The sequence below is a fragment of the Seriola dumerili genome, unplaced genomic scaffold (assembly GCF_002260705.1).
Source record: "Seriola dumerili isolate Sdu_G_001 unplaced genomic scaffold, Sdu_1.0 BDQW01000169.1, whole genome shotgun sequence".
Lineage (NCBI taxonomy): Eukaryota > Metazoa > Chordata > Actinopteri > Carangiformes > Carangidae > Seriola > Seriola dumerili.
The window spans coordinates 5,048,755-5,068,709 of NW_019174424.1; the positions used below are offsets into that span (position 1 = coordinate 5,048,755).

Below are 19,955 nucleotides of genomic sequence, written 5' to 3' on the forward strand. Positions count from 1 at the left end.
GAGAAATTAGTAGTCGCTGAAAAATCGTCACACCCTCTTCAGTTATTTCTCTGCCCAGAATATAATTCAGTGTCTCCATCATCTATAAACAGTGAATCACTAAATGTTAATAAACAGTAGATGTGTTTGATTATTCATCACCTGTCTCCACTCCTGTTTCCAGAGATATTTTCTCTGCAGGGAGGAAAAACATTAAGTATTAAGCCTCCAGTCATATGTAAAAAGATTTTGCACTGGCTAACATTTTCACACAAACCCGGACAAGGACGTTATGGAGACAGTGTAAAGACTCGAAAACGTGAAAAATAGTGGTTCAGATTTCAGCAGCTGTGTGATGTGGCTGACCTCTGAACTGCTCAAAATGTTTGTCACTGACCCTGTTATGGTGTGGGAGAGCAGTTCAGAGGATGTGAGGATGCGCACGCACACACACAACTCCGGTGACCCAGCGCCTGGATGCTTTGTGCCTCCTCTGTGTGTCGACTATTCACGCATTTTGGTAAACATTCGTGTTTCCTATTCATGATTTACCGGTCACATCTGATGAACGTGGGAGGGAAACAATGACCAACAGTTGTATAACATGTGAGATGTACCTGTGTTGTTTATACATGAGCATGTGTGTGGGAAGTGTTTAGCACTGGCTGGATGCTGTTTTGTGCAGTCTTTCATGAGGTGTGTTAGACTTAAGAACCGTACCTGCTGTGAAGCAACAACAATCCTGCAGGGAGCCTTTGATTATGAGTTCTCATGTTCACCATCCTACACTGTTTCTGCTGCAGTTGTGGCTCTTGTGTATACTTCAGTTGTCTTGCTTTGTTGCCCAGTATTATGATTTACATGTTGTGATCAGCACCGCAGAGGATGAGCCCTAATTGAAATATTAAAAAAAAAAATCAAAGACAAGAAATCGGCCAGGCCAATACACTGTAAGATATTCATTTACTGCAGATAGATCAGTGTTGGTGTATATGTCGGCACAAACCAGACTAGCCAGACTAGGTCTGAGGTAGTTTTGATGGGGTGAAGCGTCTCTATTACCTCCTATTAACTCTTTCTGGTAGCAGTCACGAAAATCTAATATAGAAAAGTGAACAATGTTCATTTGTTACTTTAATGAATACATAATCAAAATACAAATAGTCATAAAACATTTGATGCAAACAATGAATTGATTAGATGGCTGGCTGGCACTACTGTGTTGGCTGTACAGTTGGATTCTCTACCTCTTTTTCATTGCCCACTGTATTGTGTCAACTGAACTTGATTGCACCTTCAAGGGTGTGTTGTTAACAATACAGTCTGTTGTAGTGCAATTTCAGTATCAAAGATTACAGTTATTTATATTATAGTCTGTGAACCTTTCATTTTGGATTTAAGACACAATTTGAGCCAATTGCAAAGGCTTTCTAAACCCTAATATGGATGACATGTTGGACACTTTGATATACAATAATTCCCTAAATCACTCAGTCTGTCCTTTCTCCCAACTGTCCCCAACTACTGTTCACTGACCAACTACGTGTATGTTTCATCACTGTGGCACACAATGAACAAAATTTTTACTAATCCAACACCAAGAAACAAAATGTGTTCTTCCCTCCAACTTTAACACCATCTGCCCTCAGCTGCTTATTTCAGTTGATTCATAGTCACATGAGGTGACTCTTCAGCTCCTGCACAGAAGCGTTGGTTTCCCGGCCTGGGAGAACCTGTTTTGTGGTGTAACCAGGACTGCGCTATTCATCACAAAATTGTTAAGATTTCCATTTCCACAAAGCACACTGCTCCTAAAGAGAGGATTATATTGATTATGACCCAAGCCAGGCCAATCACACCTCCCAATAACAGGAGGGTTCCAACTGGCCACAGCCTTTTACCACAAAATAAACACAGATAAACTGCAGGGAGATTACAAACCTGATTTTGAGACAACAGTGTAATTACAGCCCAGCAGTGTTGCCAGGTTCAGCAAAGAGCAGGAACACCATCCTGTGGATACTGTCTGTGGCTGTACGCACTTCAGTCAAGAACATAGCACTTAGCTCATTTATTTCTGCCCATGCACTTGCTGATATTCACTGATTTATCTGGCAAAGAGATGCAGAGAAAAGACCTTGGGGAAATATCAACATCACTTCTCTAACTTGTAGCTCTTTGCCGCATTTACTGCCTCTGCGGTAGCAGAGCTGCTCCAACAACAGATCCCACGTTCAATTTAAATCTCAGAGGCCATGAAACTGGCCTGTACAGGGGCCTCAACTTCTGGCAACACTGGTTACGCATGTGGAAACACATGTGAAGTCTATACAGTACATGCCAGAAATAATACCAGGATTAACCAGGATTTTGTAATGAGTATTTCATATTTACTTGAAGGAGCTACTTGCAAGTTTTCCTACTGCTACATAGCCAGTGTTAGCATTAACAGTTGTTTATTTAGCTTAGCTTCATTCCTTTACTTACCAAGAGCTGTTTTCAGAAGATGAAAGCAACACCAATGTTAACTTTTGTTTTGCTTCTAATTCTATCACTTCATTTCTTCTACTGAAGTTAGCATGCTAACCAGCTAGGCCCAGCCAGACCGGACCGTCTCGTCACTTTCCAATAGCGATTCACATAGCTTCCAGTCTGCCTTGAAGAAGTAGTGCTGCTCAGAGGATGTTTTATAACATGTATTGCAAACACGATGGCTGAAACTCTTGGCAAGGCCGATAAGTAAACAGCTGATAATGCTAACGTTGGCTATGTAGCAATAGCAAATTTTGAAAATAGTTCCTTTATTTTGAATCAGGACTTTTGCTTAGAATGATTTTTACCTTTTAGTATTGCTAAATTCACATACAGTAAGTAAAGCATCTGAATACTTTTCCATCTTTGTAAAATAACCAACCATCTTACTGCAATAAAGCCGAAACCACTTGAACTTGAAAAACAGGACAAATATAATCTGAACCAATTCTGCTACTAACAAAAAAAAAGTAAAAAAGCAAACTGGTGAGCTGTGACTGCATTTCAACAAAAAACTGCATATAAGGGACAAAACTAGTAAAGTACTTCAGAGTTCTCTCTTAAGAAAAAAAAGGACTGCTTTGTCACAGTAATAAATCTCCCTGTGACATTTGCACCAATTTGCTGGTAGATCTGGTATAAACAAAGCGAGCAGAGAATGAAGCAAACGCAGCAATTTCACCTGTCAACACTTGCAAGTTAGCATGACAAGTCAGACACTCTGATTCAGCTGTCTGCAAATAGAAAACAGTTCATACTGTGGCATGTACTAAAAGCATTAACTGTGCCAAAACAGTATGGGAAAGCTGCATGGTCTGTGGTGTCCACAGCCTTTCATGTGAAAGGATGTGATTGTGTGCAAAAAGTGGCGACTATGCTCCAGCAGCAGTTATTCATTACAGTAAAAGTCAAGAATTGGACTAAAACAAGAACATCTCTTTCCCTTTAGATGTGAAGGTCAGGGGTTTTCTTGTGATGCTCTGACATTGTACAACTTCACTTAACCCTGATAACTGCTGGAGTTCAGGGCCAGGAGCCGCTGTTTGACAAATAAACACTGTTATCAGACCGCATGATAAACCTGCCTAATTAAGTCCAATGGGGACTAGATCAGTTACGGGAAATAAACAGATACATTTAAAGCAAGACAAAAAAAAACAAATTCAGACACACACACTTTCTCCCCAAGCAAAAAAAAGTAAAATCATATCAGGAAGAATGAAAGAAGACTGGGCTGAGTCAGAAATCTGAAAACTTCAAAGAGCCACAATCAACACTTTTACAGGAGGAAACTTGACAGCAAGATTGCACAAATGAGATCACTCCTGATAAACGATGTGTGTGCATGTTTGTGTGTACTATGTGATCTGCTGATGAGATTGTAAGAAGTACAATAAACAGAAGTGAGGAAATGAGAAATTAAGTTCCAGAACAAAACAAACAATAGAGAGGACACAGATATAGAGTGATAAGATGAGAAGAGACTGACACCAGGACAGACAGTAACTTCCTTGACTTACCTTCAGCGTAGCCAAATTCAGTATGCTTCTATTCACTCAAAAAAAAACTGAGGGGTGTTTTTAACATGTTTAACACATAAATATATATATGTGCAGCAGAGGAACTCATACAGACCCCTCCTACAATGGTCTCTGTGATGTTTAATGTTTATGAGGTGACTCCAAATAGACCGAATGAATTATGAAAGAGACTAGGTGATTCCTCTCACCACCACTCCTCTATGTTGTATCCACACGGCTCCATTGTGCGTTGAGCTCTTATGGATACTGGCAGGCGATGTTTATGTGCAGTAATCTCCCAAACTCCTCTACGCTGCTCTGTCACTCCGCCATCAGCCTGGAATTTATCAAACACTTGGAGCTTTGTACATACACATTGGCAAAGCTGCACAGTGCATAGTGGACCCCCATACATAGATACGCAGAATCTCTTAAACCTTATTTAGGCAGGCAGTTCAGCCCAAAAAAAAAACAACATAATTTACAAGGGGGAAGCTGCGGGGAAAGAGGTCACACTGTAAGCTCAGAGGCTGCTTTGTAGAAACACAAACCTGTAACATTTGTAAAGATGTAATTAACCCTGAAGTTGGATGTTTCTGAAATTTGTGGACCTGCGATGCTGTTCAGCATTCATGACTGAGACAACACCATCAGATCAGGCAGAGAAGGTCAAGTGCACACTTCTGCATTTCCTTTTTTTTTTTTTTTCCCATCTCACACTAGTCGCTGGTTTTGCTTCCATGAACACCCTCCACATCTCCTCCTTTGCAGCAGAAAAGAGGGCCATCATACTTCAGATGATGATCCCTACAGGGGGCTTTGACCAGTACATAAAAGCTCTTATGAACTTGATATTGGTCAAATCACAACTGTAATAGAGAGGATGAGGCTGGTATCGTTTTTATATTTCTATTATTATAGCCAAATACCCCGAAGAGACCGAAACCCAACATTGAATTTATCCCACAAACAAGTGCTGCCTGTGTAGCCTCAGTGTGATGTTTATTTGATTTCTTTCTCTGGAGGGTAGCTCTGTGTCAGGCAGATGTCACTGGATGTGCAGGGTCACTTTAAGTTCCTCTATTTAGCATTCATGAGCAAATGTAATAGATAGTTTGTAACACACTATAATGTGGTTGCAAGCAGATTTAAGTGTTTATCAGTGTACTGTTTTTGCAGCCACTGTAACTCCACCTGAAAGTGAAGGCCGGTGTGCAGACAGATGGATAATGAATAAATGACAACATACTGTAGTAAAACACAATTCTAATAATATAAAATATGTCTTAATGGGAGAAGTAAGAATCATTTTTAACAAACACTGTGCATTGCGACTACATTACAGTGTGTTAAAAACCATTTATTAGTTTATATATAGAGTGTAACTCGGTATTCACAAGTGCTGAGAGCAATGAAAAACTGATAAACTAAGTTCATTATAATGAATGAAGATATACTGTAAGTTTATGTCAACGATATGCAACATTATGGCTCTTTTATGTTACTTTTTTTTTGGTTTTGTTTGATTTTGGCTAAACACCGTTAACAGGATGAATCCATTGTTGGTTCTGGTGTCTTTGTGGGATTTCCTGATAAGAAATAAAAGATAAAATAACCGCAGCTTTATCTTTTAATTTTCTCGATAAGATTATGAATTATCACTTTGCTCACCACAATTTTACCAGATGGGTAGTTTGTAACCTCCAGGCTACATAAGAGATTGAGAGATATTAATGTAATGGGTGTGTGTGTGTGTGTTATCCCAGGTGGCAAAAAAGTGAATCAGTATAAGAGCTGAAAAATTTAGTACTATATTAATGTTGGATAACAAACTGAGCCAATACTTCACACTGTGAAACATAAAGTAAATGGAGGTGATTTGTCTGGATTTCACTGGGTTCCCACAGCTCCCGCCCCTGTGTTATCTCACTCCATTACCCCCTCTTAGCATCTGTATCATCCTTAATCTAAATGAACTCAATTCCTTACAACCACTTGGCAGAGAAAGCAAAGCAATTTATCTGCCGCTCCATCTTCTCAGTTATATACACATTATGCCCTGCCACTCTCTCTTGCTCACCTCTCAAACAGCCACACAAACACACACTTGCAGCAGAATGGTAGTTGATGCTTAAAGCCATCATTATGTAAACTTTGCTACAAGTGCTCTGTAATGCACCCAAAATAATTTCACTTTGCCAGAGGTGCCTCATTTGTGTTTTTTCACTCATAGCCAAGTTGTTAACTCCAGCTGCTTGTTTGCAACAAGAGAGCAAAAGGTGCATCAGTGTATTTAATCTTAAAAGAGCATAGAGCCAGTGTGAGGCAGCTACTGTTTGCTAACTCTTTTATTCTGCTATGAGCTGCAGAAATAGGTCTCAAGTGTCATTTACTCTCCCACGAAGAGCTATGGGTTCACTGGTTGCAAGTGACCCCACTTATGAAGGAATTAACCACGCAAACAGCCCGGGTCGCAAGAACAGATGTAATCTACAAGTGCGAATCAGTGTGCTTAGCCTGAGATACAGTAAAAAGCAAAAGAGAGCTGATCCATGAACGTGGACTGTACTCCTTCAAGTGCTTCTGGCCTGGTTTGTTTTCAGTCATTTAATTAGGCAGGCGAGACGCACAGCGTTATCGTTTCCCATGTCGGTACATTGGGGATGCGGTTTATAGACTATAAAATAACACATCCTGCTTCTCGACACTGAGAAGGACTGACATGCACTGTGCTGCTTCATCATCTTCAGGCATTCATGAGAAAGTGTGGTGCTAGGCAAACAAGATATTAACATGTCACACAACAGTGAGCAGCAGAGTGAGCACGGGAAGAGGAGATGTAATATAGGTCAAGACAGTTAGGAAATAGATGTACAGCCTACAGTCTGCATATTTCAACTGTGAGTTCCTGTTCTGTCACACAATAATAGAGTCATGTCACCATAGTATATGTAGTCAGGACACACAGCTGCACCTAATGATTATTTACACACACACACACAAGTCTCCATGACTTCAGAGGACATTACATTGACTTATATTCATTTCCTGGAGACTTACTTTAACATTAACCACAAGTATTACTTGGCTAACTTTAACCTGACCTTAAAACATGCCTTCACCCTAAAAACTTCACCTTATTGGGACTTGCTTTGTGTCCCCATAAGGAAGATAAGTCCTCATAATGTGACTGTGTGTGACAGTCAATCCACACATCACTATTGTGGGGACTTAAAGGGATAGTTTGGGTTTTTTGATGTTTGACAGACGTTTTATCCATTTAAACTCAAACTCTGAATGTCTCTGCTACTTCCTGAACACAAACAATTTAAAAGCTTATAAAAATGTTTGGCCTCTGCTCACAGTAAATAAGTAAATCATAACAAGTCCAGCAGTCCAAACAGAGTCTAATTCACGCCTGACGAAAAATGAAGCTTGAAATATGTTCACGTTTTAGAGATCAACGTAATTGATATTTTCCTCATGCATCATACACTATTTCACCCACCTGCAACCCATCCACTGTTAATCAGAATGTTAATTTTTATGACCCGGTCCTGCAGTGCCTGAGGATATAACTGCGATCCGTGCATCACTACCCCCCAACATAAGTAATACCTGGACCACACACACACACACACACACACACACACACACACACACACACACACACACACCCACACACGCTGCTGAGTACTCACATTTATTAACATTTGCTATTTTTATTAGTTTTTAGTACTCCTTGGTGCCTCGGATGTGGATAACAGTTCAATATACTGTAAGACAGTCACTATAGTGTAATATAGCTGTGGCATAGCTGCAGTCCTATCCGCCTACAGCAACGCACCTGTTAGAAACATTCAGGTGGATGTGCAATGCAGGTAATGTAATCAGCAAACAGAGACTAATTAGGCAGAAAACAAATGACAAATATATGCGCACACACACACACACACACACACACAAATATTCTTGCATTTCTATCCACCTGAGGACCCTTCAGTGCCTACCTTCACTCCATCCTAAGCATGAACTCAACCACCTAAACCAAACTAATCCCAGGTTGTAACTTGAAGAACAAAGACAGAAAGATTCGTACAGAAAAACTTTAAGCACAGATGACACCGCATCTACTTTACAGCTTCTCTAAAGACAAGTTAAACCTTGTAGTGATGATAACCTAACAGACTGGAAAAGGGCAAACAGAGAGAAAGGGGATTATAAATGAGGGGGGTTGAATTTAAATGTGTCTGTCTTCCACTTGCTCCCATGTTTGCAGATGAGATAAAGCCTGAGAAGGAGCCGCTGGATGGATGTAGTAAAAGGCCGTCTGGTGCTTTTCAAAGACCCTCAGCAGTTCAACACAGTCCCATGGAGAGCACGAACAATACTCCATAGCAGCAGTGTGTTAGTGTGTAATGAATATTTGATGTGTTTAGTTTATGACAACGTGGCTCAGCGGAGGGACGAGAGCATGGTAAATGGCAGCTCTTTAAGGGAGAGGAGGAGATGAGGTTCGACAGGACAGAGCTGCACGGCCAAGGTGACAGCATGAATCACTGCACAGAGAGACAAAGCCAATGAGTAAGTCAGCTACAGACAGGTGGGGGTAGGGGGGCAATGAAAGCAAAATAAATACCCTGACATTACTCAGTGCCACAAGCTTATACACAGCACATGATGAACTACCAGCAGATGCAACAACTTAGAGGAAATGATCTCCATCTTATACATACATCCTCACCAGGAGTGTTGAGCCTTCAGATTTTAGAGGAAGCACAGTTACATTCAACAGAAAAACTGCTGATATGACATGATTTATATGTATAAGAGTTTAATGACTGGAAATGAATCGAGTTTGATCTAGATGACTTTCCCTCTAGCTCCACCATGAGGTTCATATTTGTGATTTTGAATTAAAATGTCTACACTTGATAAAGACATTTGTGTCGGGCTCAGGATGAATATCACAGACTCTTTGGGGATTACCTCTCAACCTGCAGTCAAAATTTTAATTTGCCTCATATTTTGGTTCATGACCAAATACCTTGTGTTCATGCTAATTAGCAAATGTGTTTGACATTGAGCTAAGATGGTGAACAGGAAAAAAATTCTACCTGCTTAGCATTAGCTTGTTAGCATTTTTTAGTTGAAATGTATAAATAAACATTTTTTTAAGACGAAAACAATATTTAAGTGTTGGTCATTAAAAGACAACCTTGTGGGTGTTTTCCTCTGTTCTTATGCCAGCCCACAGCAGGGAGTGTGTGTGAATGTGTGTTACATGTGGATGGAGGTCAATGTCTCCTGCTGTGTACACAGCATGTGTGGAGGTCCATGCCCCCGCCCCCGGGTCAAAAACACACTGACATCAGCAGTCTCTTCGGTGACGCAGGAGGACATGTTGTTTTTCAACTCCCTCCTGACAATCACTGCCACTGAAAAGCAAAGAGAAAGGCTTCATTCATTGAAAGGTATAACACAGACGAAAAACGCTCCCCTGGAAGATATTAGTCTGACTCTGTCTGCAACCCAAACACCTTAATTCCAGTCCAGCCCTCACCGCAAACCGTTCACCTGTCACGGCACAAACAGCCAGCAACAGCACAACCACCTGAGGATATTTGGGAGCTTGGATATATATTCATGTCAGATGTCTATAAAGCTGGATTCTTCAGTTCTTACATGTTATTGTGAATATGTGTCTCAGAAAAAGACACTTTGCACCACTTCTCCCTGTAGTGGGAACAGTCTTCACTCCTGTGGATACCGTGTGCTGCATTCATCACGCATGAACTACATTCAATCTACAGTTACAGGGGAAATATACAGTATCTTGTATCAAAATTCACATATGTTACTCCTGCCACTATGAACAGCTCAAATCTACTTGAAAACTCATTTTTCCAAAGCCGGATGAAAAGAAAGCCAAGACTCCTTCTGTGGTTTCATCATTTTTCAGGGAAGTTGGGCACATTTTCTGGATGAGGTCTACAAGCCAAGCGATGATCTAAAACTCTGTTGGATGCAAAAACTATAACAAATACTCAGATCACAATCCACTTCATGAACAATAATTAATAGGAAGGGTTGTTTGGTTTCACACATTTTTTTGAGGTATACTGTATATGGGCTTTTAATTCACATTGTGTTTTTTATTCAAAAATAAATCCAGGAATTTATCCATTTATTTTGAATATCAACATTCTGAAAATTTGCTTTAAATTCTCATTTTTTTTCCCCACAAACCGTCTGTTTAACCATTGTTAAATGGGCCACTTTCACAAAGATATCTCGGACTGGTCTGTAGTGTTAGACCAGTCTTAATTTAGCTCATAGATCAGTCTAATGCAAGTAAGACTGTTTCACAAAAATAAAGACTGACTGATTTTAAGCCTTAAACACCTTACCCCCATGAACTTCCCCTAGGGAATAAATAAATCTATCTATGTATCTATCTATCTCGGGTCTAAAACTAACGTTACCATGGTAACAATCAGTGACACCTGTGCTGGCCAGTAGCACCCAATGCAAAAAAACATGGCTCATAATTTGTGGTAACATTGTTATGGAAAGAGCAATGCGAGGGGAAAGAGTTTTTAGAAGCCGCAGTAACTACCTCTAGCACCGCTAGCACTACTTTATTCTGAAGGCCAAGTTGTAGCGTTTGTTGACATGTAACTTGTCGGTAGCTTGCACATAGGCTGTATCATTAAATCGTTAACAGCTAGCTACCGGCTCAACCATTAGCATAACAAAACCACCGTCAATAAGTAAAACTTTTTTTCTTTTGACTGTCGTCATTCAAACAATCACTGGAGACATTATTGGCCTAATGTTACCTGTGTTCTCTTGTTCTCTGTCACTGGCCTCTGTCTGTCCCTCTCGGGAGGCTGCTGGTGGGCTGCTGTCAGCACCAGCACTGGCCGGTGTGGGTCGGGGAGCTCCACTCGCACTGCTGTTGACCCCACATACTCCGCTCACTCATCCATCGTTTATCCCCCACAACAGAGGCGACTGCCCATCGTATAGCTTCAGTATCATTTCTGTAGTGTCTTTAAGCTTTTCTTGTGGTCCTCCTCCTGTTTTAGGATCTCTTCTTTTAAACATTTCTTTCTTTGCGTCTTGCACCATTTTCAAATATATTTTTTTAACATTTTTAAACGGTAGGATTGACACTTTACTGTCGCTTCAATTTATTTTCTAAATTAGATTTTCTTCTTATTGTTACACTGTTTGCTGAATTTCCCAAGTAAAACGTCCTTGTAACTATTGAATTCTTCCATTAGACAAACATTTTCTGTTGGGTAAACCATATACAAGCGTATATATGGTGTAGACGGAAGGCAGCGGTTGGATGCGGTGACTTGGTCGGCCATTTTTTTAGTTTGAAAAAAGTCTTAATTTACCCAGAATTCATTGTACCACAGTCCGATTTAAAATAGTCAAGAACCAAACTGCTTTGTGCAACGGATGCATTTAGACATCTATCTGAAGTCTGCCTACCTGTTATATTTAAGCCATAGTCAAAGTGGCAGCCTGGTTTCACAAAGTTTCACTGCTGGCGCATAATCGGCAGCTCCTTTGAGTTTTTTCTTCCATTTTTTCCTCACTTTTTATCACCAGAGGCATTCTCTCAATTGTGCTCCTCGCATAAGGATGCCTGAGTAAATAAAATATGCAAGAAAATGTGGCTAAATTAAGCTTATTATGCTTTTAAGTCCTTCATAGCTTTAAAAAGGGAGATAAAGATAATTATTATTTTAGATACTAGATGAAGGATTAGAAATAAGAAATTGTGGGACAGAAGATTTTCACAACTTTCTGTCATACTTATTTCACTCAAAAAAGCAAAAAAGTGTATTCAAGTAGAAAGTAGTAAACATATTAAAACAACAACCCTTTTTCTCTAAAAGATAATTTACAGATCATTATATTTGTGGCTGGAGAAAAGTTGTCAAGTGGACGGTATGCGACCCAGAGGCCATGGCAAAGGCATAGCTGCGAGTTTCCAGTTGAGCAGTCGTTGAGATAAAACTACTGTTGTTTGTGCTCTGTACTGTGATAATAGGCTGTGTTGGGGAGCAAAGGGAGCTACACTTGACCCTCGACCCACACACGTTGCGAGGGAGGAGGGGGTATTTTTAGTGCGGATGTGAACAAACAGAAAATGGCTCAATACTGTTACCTCCTCCAGGGTTTACAAAGCAGTTCAGAGAAAAGCAAAACCTTGTTGTGTTCTTTTATCCTTTCAAATCCTTTGCCGCACCTCTGCTGGTATTGATTCTCCTGTGATAAATCTTTTTGCACCAGTTCAACCTTGCGTGGAAATGTCTCTGTGCACACTAAAGAGGAATTTACCTCCCACAGGACTGGCAGGTTAACTCCCCCCCAAACTGAATGAGACGTGAGCTTGACATGAACACAACTGCCACATTTCTCAACCATCAAATCCGATCCACAACTTGACCAGCAGTGACCCCCAGAAGAGCTGTGCGCACGTGGCCCCTGCTCAGACAACACTGGAGCGTGTAGGTTGATCATTAGAGAGTAATCATATAAGCCACATTGAGTCTGATTGTGTGATTCATCTTAGAGCAAGACGGCACAAGTGATGTTTCCATCATCATAACCCACGGACTTCTCTCAGGCCAGCATGACTTATGTGAGACCTCAGAGATAATTCCAGTCGTGACCTCCTGAGGAGAAAGCTGCATGTCTCAGTTTATCCACAACACATCAACTCTGATTGAATTTAATGGACTGGCTGATTTATCAGCTATTTACTAGAGACCCTAAGAAGTTAGGTTAAGTATGAACATATGGGAAGGAGCCCTAAATTATTATCTGTCCACATCTGTTGAGCTCAAATATCAAAAGGGCTGTTGGCTCTCCCCTCTCACTCCCAAGCCTTGCTCAGATTATATGATCAAGTTTAACATATGTGACCTCATAAATACCATTTGGATTTTCTTTTAAAGAAAATATATCAAAAGTGAGATTTCCATGTTTTTTTTTATTACTGAGCCTTAAAACAAGCCATCAGGACTTCTGTAACTTTATGATGTCACAACAAAGCAGTCACCATTCTCAACCAGCCCCACCCACCCAGACCCACCATCCAGCCTAGCAGGATTTGGTTTCTCTGAGTGTTTCCCTGAAATCTGTCCCATTTTTATTCAGTTACTCTTTATTTAAAACACTGTAAAATGTAAAATATGATACCTTCAATATTCAAAGCTATCCTACCTATGCGAAAGACAATGTAACATTTTACTGCAAACTCAGCGACACAGAATCTGGACACCTGAAAGTTTCACTCTTCCCTAAAGTTGGAGGTATAAACGTTGGAACCATTATTGTGCTCATGAAACATATTGTTGGAACTTATTTGATTTTATGGTAAATTTCTTCTGCAGAAGCACGTTCTCCGTAATGAGTACACAGGATGAGTCATTATCAGTGACACCAGCATTAACAGCGAGCAGGTATCGATTTAAAATAATGGATGAATTAATCTCTCTGCTTCCCTTTAACAGCATCATCCAACTACCAGATATTCGCCTTTGAACCTCATGCACAGTATTCCCTGTGGGTCGTACTTGAGCTGACTGGGTGAAGACAGGAAGGATACGATTTAAGTGTTCAGTTTCTGGCTGATACCCAGAGGGAATGTGGTGAGTCTTCGTGCTGTGAGGCTGAAATAGCAAAGCTCTTAGTGAACTAAGAATGAAACGATGCATCGGGTCGCTGCAGAGCACTGCATCTCTGGTTTTGCTTTATTTACCATATTATAATAGGTTTCTTATGTGCAGTGTGTGAAAGTGGAAAAAGGAATGACGTAATGTTTTCTGACTTTGGTAAGAAAACTAAAACTTGCTAAACACAAATATATATTTAAAAAAGAATTTTTTTAAAAAGCACGTCTTAGCTCCTTTTTGTTGACCGCAGCTATGGTGCTGATCCCTTTTTGTACCACGCTGCATAAACAATTCAGCCTGTCCACCTCGAGGAGGACTCTTCTGGCACATCAGATTGATTAATCTCACCATTTTCCCGCTGCAGAGCAGGCAACATCAAAACATTGTCTGGATTTATTCACGGGGGCAGGAAGGTAAGATTGTTGGAAGCAACCCAGACCACAGTGATGATGGAATGCGCTGCACTTCATATCTGATTCTGGTTTTGGTACTGAGCGAGGAGGACACGGAGGAAAAGGCAACAGACGCTACCCAGAGACCGGAGAGCCACATCAGGACGGCGCTCAGATGGGCAGAGAGGGAAACACATTGAAGTATGCACAAGGAAACGAGAGCACAATCTGCTGTGGCCTGTAGATGTAACGAAAGGCAGCCATGACATACAACAAACAAAATGAAGAAACAATAAATGTTGTTGCCTTTTTGACATATGACATATGAACATCCCTTAAAAAAAAAAAAACCCCAACAACAGAAAAGCGTAATCTAAACACTGTGCTGCTTTTTCACTAGCAGTTTTCTATTGCTATAGCAAGTGTATCTGTTTATTGCTCTGAAAAAAAAAACAAAAAAAAAAACACACACACATAATCAAATTTTCCTCCAGAGGTAAAGAGCTTGTTTCGAAGAGGTTAAAGAGGTCGTTAAAGGAACTGACAGTTGTTCTGCTACTGGCACACTGTTGAGTGTACTTGGGAAGATTTAATAAACACTCAACTTATCCGTTTAACCCGGCACATGCCTGAAAGTTGGAGAGCAAAATCACCCATCACATGGTGGCTCAAAGCCACATAGGAGTCGATGTCTATTCAATAAGCAGTTGATGTTTCCTGCCGCTAACAGGAAGGGATTGGTTCTGATCCTTCCCGTTCAGTTGTGCATATATAAACGTGTTTTTGTACATATACAGTGTGTTTGTGTGTACAATGGAGAAAGACACAACTAGTGTGTGTTGTGTACATGGCAGCAAAGACATTTAAAATTATTAGCATGTTTTAAACTTATTGTTTAGTGAATGTACCTGTTTAAAAATGTTCTTGTCAATATTTTAATGGTAATGATGTGGTCAGCTTCTACCTCACCTTAATGGCAGATTTTTACCACCCCACCCAATTTATTTTTGGAGAATGATAAGGATTGTCATTCATTTAAAAAAAAAAATGGGAATGATTCATATCATTGCTCCAACTGCCCGAGGAGGAAGACTATATGTGTTTAATTGCCTGTATGTCAGAACTGATGCCTCTCACTGCTCCTTATTGCATTTTTTTTCACCCAAACTGACCGAAGTAGAGATACAGTGCAGTGTTTGTTTACTTATTATTATTATGCTCAAGAGATGCCTGCCTCATTTCAGATTCTGATTGCTTGTCTAGAAAATGATTTGATCACCTGAGAATTTTTGTGTTTGTTCTTGTAAGCTGGAGTGTGTACACGTGCGTGCGTATGTATGTACGTGTGTGTAGGTGTTATGAGTTGGATGGCAAACACAGCGCTAAGTGGAGCCCAGTGGCGTTATCCAGACAGACCCTTATCACCGCTCTGTTACAATCCAGAGTGACAGCTCTTTGTAGTGGAAGCTATTCTTGGCCCCCCTGGATCCACTGGGGGGGTTCACTTGAACCGGTGCCCACAGAGCTGCGCAGGATGTACGTGGTCACTTGATGGGTGCTGACACGTACGACCCCCCCCACCCCCCACCCCACCCAACCCCCACCCCTCACACCTGTCCACACGCACCACCATGGGCCATTATCCAGCTGAGGATCTCCTGGCCATCTCTCTCTCTCGCTCTCTCTCTTTAGTTCTGTCTCTTTTGTTTGCACAGTGAGTCTGTCTGTTTGTCTCTCTGCACTTCAGGCTATTTCTATATGCCTCTGCCTTCTCTCTCTCTCTCTCTGTCTCTCTCAACTCTATTCCCTGCACTAAAGCCAAAGAGAAAATAGAAGGAAACACAGCAAACCATAAGCAAAGCTGTATGTGTCTCCCTCCTCGCTCTCACACTCATCTTGTTAGATGGCTCATACTCAGGAAACCACAAGAGGCAGAGATGCATGAGGCTGTCCTCCTTCTTCCTTTCTCAAGCAGCAAGCGTTTGTTCTGTTTACATCTCTGTCACTTCAATTACGTATCTTAATATACCATCATGTCCTGACCAATGCATCTTCAAGAGTCTGATAAAAACAGATTTTTTTATGAATATGCAAACAGCTGTGTGCACTTTGATGAAGTGTTCGGTATGAGTGGTTAATGTGTGCAGATAGGTACATACATCTTGGTCTGTTTGGTTATCTGTATCCCTTTTTTTCTTTTTTTTGGATTCACCTTATTTTGATGTATTTATTCAGTTTCTATAAGTATTAGTAGTATTTATATTATTTATTTATCATTGCTTTATTTCAATGAGCAGAGAAGGGATTTCTGGATGGGAATAGAATTTGATTATGAAAAAAGATTTTTTTCCCATTTTCTCTGTGTTAAATCCCTGAAAACATAAATTGAAAAGGTCAAAGCAATTGGTATCAGACACAACACAATGCATCTGACAACTGTGAAGATGTACAGCACACTTGAGTCCAGAGGAGTCAATTTGATCTCTGTCACATGTCCCATCTCTGATTTATTCTTAACTGAATGTCTTCACCATTATTTCTCCAGCAGCCACAGTTACCACAGACAGAGAGCTGAATGTTTACAGGCAGGATGACTCTTCTCTTGGCCGCCTCAGTTTCCTACATTCAACTCAGCAAGTTTCAGATCAAAGACGCACAGGACGAACAAACGTTTGTGAACAAGGAAAGCCCCAAAGTGCTTTGCAGACAGCGCTGTGATATACATCTGTTTGATTTGGATCAGACTGCAGGTTGAACGTGTAACTTTAAAAGTACAAAGACATCAACATCTTATCTTTATTCTTCTTAAGGGAAGAGAGAAGGGGTCTGAAAAGGGAGGAGGGTATTGTATTTTTTGTTTTAGGAGAGCAGGGGAGGGTCTTTTATTTTTTTTTGCAATTTCCTTTGCAATACAGTTACATAAATCATTATATAATAAAGACAATGTTTACTTGCAGCACATTTCATAAAGGAGCACTTGGTTTAAATTTCTAGTCACTCTTTTCCTGTCCTGGATTATATGTTTTCAATGACTGAATGAATAATAAAGACAGATGAACTGACTTGTCATCAGGTCTAACATGCATATAAGTCAGCTGTGACCATCTGTTATTACTCAACTCTGTGACTTACTGCTGACACCCTGTCATAGCACAAGTCCACCACACACCATAACTCACTGTACGCCGTGGTTTACAGTGCGATATAACATCAAAGGAGACCATTTTTAAAAAGCTTTTGGTATGTTTTTGTGAAACAACAAGAATAGCTAAGCCCCGCTTTCCTACCACATAAGTGCACTCAAACCTCAAAGACAAATAGCAGCTGAGCTCACGCTATATGATGCTGATGCTGTTTGGCTCTAGCCACAAAATTATACTTACAAAGAGAGAGGAAGGAGAGAGGTGTAATCCGTCCTTTGTCACATGAATTCTTATAAACTAATCCTCACCCGACACTGACAAAGCCATGAAACAGTGGGACAGCTCATGTTTGACAGACCTGGGGGTGCTGGAGCTGAATAGCCTCACATGGCGTACAGTACAGACGTACAGTACTCAGGGGGGGTGAAAAGATCAGAAAGCACTCACAGCTTTCAGTTTTCACCGCTATGAGGCCGATCACAGTGTGAGTCATTTGAGCCACGAGCCTTTTCATGCACGCTGCATGCATATGAGGGTCAAATGTAACCTGTTAACAAATGTAACCCCTCACCGCCGTGTTATCATTCAGCATTTTCCGCCACATACATAATGGAACGTGCGACCGTGGAAACTTCACCCTGCTGATTGGGGCAGCGCTTAGAAAGCAGAAGGATTACTTTATGCATCATAAAACTGCACTAATGTGTATTTTGTATGCATTGAAGCACCTGTACTGCCCGCTAATGTTTTCAAATTACCACCAAAGACAACATACAGAAAGGCATCACTCATTCATGGAGTGCACCTGTAGGGCGCAGAGCGCTCATCTCTTACATCCCTGCCACAGATGTGCTGTGGTAATAATGAATATATTTGTTCAGTTGTGGGTGAGTTGTTTACCTAACAATAGGCACATTTATTAGCCACACTGTGTGCAGTGGAATACAAGATACACAAGGGACTGAGGGTCCACATGTTGTTCTCTCACTTGCATGATGCTGCCCAAGTGGGTCTAATTAGGATCAAAATCACTCCACGACAATTAACCCCCCTTAACAATTAAATTTTTATGTATGCAGTGTTAAAGCGCACACTAATGTGTTTATTCTGCCTGGTACATGATTAGACACAGTTTCCTAATGTACAGCACAGAATGCATGTGCTTCATTTGCAGCAGCCTTACGACTGCATTGTTTCCTCGCCTTCATTATGTTTCATAATTCTGTTTACGAATCGCAATTCATGTGCACAAAGAGGCCAGATTAACTCAGTTATTCAAAACAGTGTGTCCTAAGATAAACTGCCCAAGCTATAGCTTTGTGTGAATTCAGACTGAGCTGATGAGGTGGACACAATAACAGAAACACCTTGCAACAGAATGCAATGCAACAACACCACAATTTGGAAAAGTTAAATCTAAGCACTGATATACTCCTTTCAAAATATATATATATATATTTTTTTTTTTTCACAAATGTAGTGTTTGCTGCATAATATTACATTATATTATATTGCACATGTAGTAATAGTGTCCACTCCTGTTTTCAGCCTGTTTCATTTTTGCTACTAATTAAGCAACAATATTACTATGTAGGCTACTAATTAGGCAGCACAGAGCAGGATGTGTGTCTAGCCTTTTGTATAATAGGCTACTTAGTATAGCTTTCATTTTGTTTGTAGCTACTACACTCAGCAGTAACTTATCTTGTAGGCTAATTTAAAGAATTTAAGCAGTTGTGCAGTTGTGTGTTTCACCACAGACTGAAGTCCACGCTGAAACATCTAAACTCTGGTGGGTTAAACTGATATTTAGTGATATTAAAACCTGTATTTTACTGTATTTTTGCACAGTTATCCACTTCTCTAAAAAAAAAAAAAAAAAACGAATGTGGGCAACAGACCGAGTGCAGATGCCAGATAGAGGATGATTTCGATAACACGGCGTTTGAACAGAAGCGATAAGTGACACCGGCTGCAGTTGCTGGAATCCTGAAAACATTTCCAGAAATTCAACTATGTCTCAACATGAACCAAGCGAAGCTCACGGTGACCGATGTGTCTGTGGCTCTCACTAACGAGTTCGTATGAAGATGTATAAATCGCATTTCGACCAAAAAAAAAAAAAGCGTATTATCTAACTACAAAGTCACGTTTTTATTTAGGATTAGGATTCATTACAGTCCGCAAGTGTTGTTGTTGTTTTTTAGTTTTTGTTTTTTTTTTGTTTTGTTTTTTTACAATAAGCTTATTTGAAGCACATTTGAAAAAAATCATTAAAGTAGATAAAATAAATAAAAGGCAAATTACCGTTGACAGCCCGGGATTCCGCTGATTTCCTCCAGTCTGTACTTCACTGCTGCTCATCTTCTGGGCAGCATCTGGCAGCCAATATTTCCCCTCAGCTCAAGAGGCTCCGCTGTAATCCAACTTTCAAAATAAATTACCGCCTTGCTTTCAGCGAAGGAAACAAGTCCTCTGTCCTGACAGCGACTGCAGACAAGTTCACTGTCTCTGCTTCGAGTGAAAAGGCTTTTAAAAGGAAGAGAAAATAAACAAGTAAAGTACACGTATTAGCTGTGGGACTGTGGTTGGCACCAGTGGCTGAGTGAGCGCGAGCCGGACCGCTGCTTTGCGCTCCTTGTACCCGTGTGACGTAACAGGGAGAAGAGGTGTGTGTGTGTGTGTGTG

The 19,955-nt window shown here is 40.5% G+C and overlaps 1 protein-coding gene across 1 annotated transcript in view; it reads right to left on the reverse strand.

Annotated features, from left to right (window-relative positions):
• The window catches only part of LOC111227249 (glucagon receptor-like), a 34,643-nt gene extending 15,038 nt beyond the window's left edge, over positions 1 to 19,605 (reverse strand). The window contains exon 1 of the mRNA XM_022752684.1: positions 19,575 to 19,605. The gene's annotated coding sequence lies outside the window, so the exon portion shown is untranslated. The remainder of the gene's footprint in view (positions 1 to 19,574) is intronic.
• Positions 19,606 to 19,955: the final 350 nt, after the last annotated feature.